The sequence below is a fragment of the Otolemur garnettii genome, unplaced genomic scaffold (assembly GCF_000181295.1).
Source record: "Otolemur garnettii isolate 467f Iridium unplaced genomic scaffold, OtoGar3 scaffold00032, whole genome shotgun sequence".
NCBI classification, from domain to species: Eukaryota; Metazoa; Chordata; class Mammalia; order Primates; family Galagidae; genus Otolemur; species Otolemur garnettii.
The window spans coordinates 10,603,014-10,604,364 of NW_003852427.1; positions in this window are offsets into that span (position 1 = coordinate 10,603,014).

The window sequence follows — 1,351 nt, forward strand, 5'->3', positions numbered from 1 at the left end:
GGATTCGAACCCGCCGCTTTAGGTGTATGTGGCTAGTGCCTTGGCCACTTGAGCCACAGGCGCCGAGCCTCTTTTTCTTTTTCCTATTTTTTGCCCCAATTTTTTCTTTAGTCTTTTTTTTTTTTTTTTTGCTGTTGTTGTTGTTATTGCTATTGATGTTTCTTCTTTGGTTTGGGTTTATTTTTATTGTTTCATTTTTACATTCTTCAATAGCCAGGACTCCTCCATTTTGGTTATGGTATTTCTGCCCCTTATATTCTTCATTTCTTTTTTATTTCCTTCCTTTAATTAATAGAGATTTTTCTACGTTTCTCATCTAATCCACATAGATTTCTCATACAACAACTAAGATATTCCTTTTTTCTGTACTTCAGTATATATAATTGTGTTTTTAGTTTTCTTTAATTATTTTTGTCATTTTTTTCTTTTCTCTGAAAGCTAGGGATCACAACATTGATCTGGCTGGGGGGTGGTCATGGCAATGACCTGGCTCAAGGAGACCATGATCTCATAGTCTAGGGTGTCCTTCTAGCTCTGCCCTTTGGAAAGACAGTATAGGTAGGTCCTGACTGGAGGCGGTGGGATCTCTTGTTTTTTCCCAGGCTGGTAAAAAGATCCGGTCCTTGAGAGACCCAAGCAGCCCAGCCCCCCCAAAGTCCTGAAATCATGGGTATGAGTCAAGGCACCCTACAGAACATTATCATTTCTCCTGTCGCTCTCTTTCCCTCATTATATCTTTCTTCTCTCCTTTTCTTCAACTCTTTCTTTCCGCCATCCTTGTTTTTTTCATATATATATATATTTTTTTTTTTTTCCTTCTTCCCTTCTTGCTTTTTACCCTTCTCTTCCTTTTGGCCTTATACCTAAAGATCACTTCAATACCTAAGTTCAAAGCCAAGGTACTTTAAAGTGAAGGAGGCAGTGAGAGCAAAAAGTAGGGGAAGGAAGGGAACAAGAAGAAAACACACATGAGAAGAAACCAGCAGAAAAATTGTGGCAACATGAAAAACCAAAACAGAGCAACCCCTCCAAGGGATGATCAGGTAGGCATCACAAAGGATTCCACCTATAAAGTGTTCATGTAAGTGACAGAAATGGAATTTAAAATATGGAAACAAAGGCAATAAAGGGAATTGACAAGAAGATGGAAACACAGAACCAAAAAATGAATGAAAGAATGAAGAATGTAGAAAGAATGTGGTGGAGCCACCCTGTTAACTATAAGACTTTTTGTGCAGGCCCAAGAGTAGCCAAACAAAAAATAAATTACAGCAAATACACAAATAAGAAAGAGAAAGGAATCAAAGCTTCTCACTGCAGAAAGCCACCAAACCACAAAAGTAAACAAGAG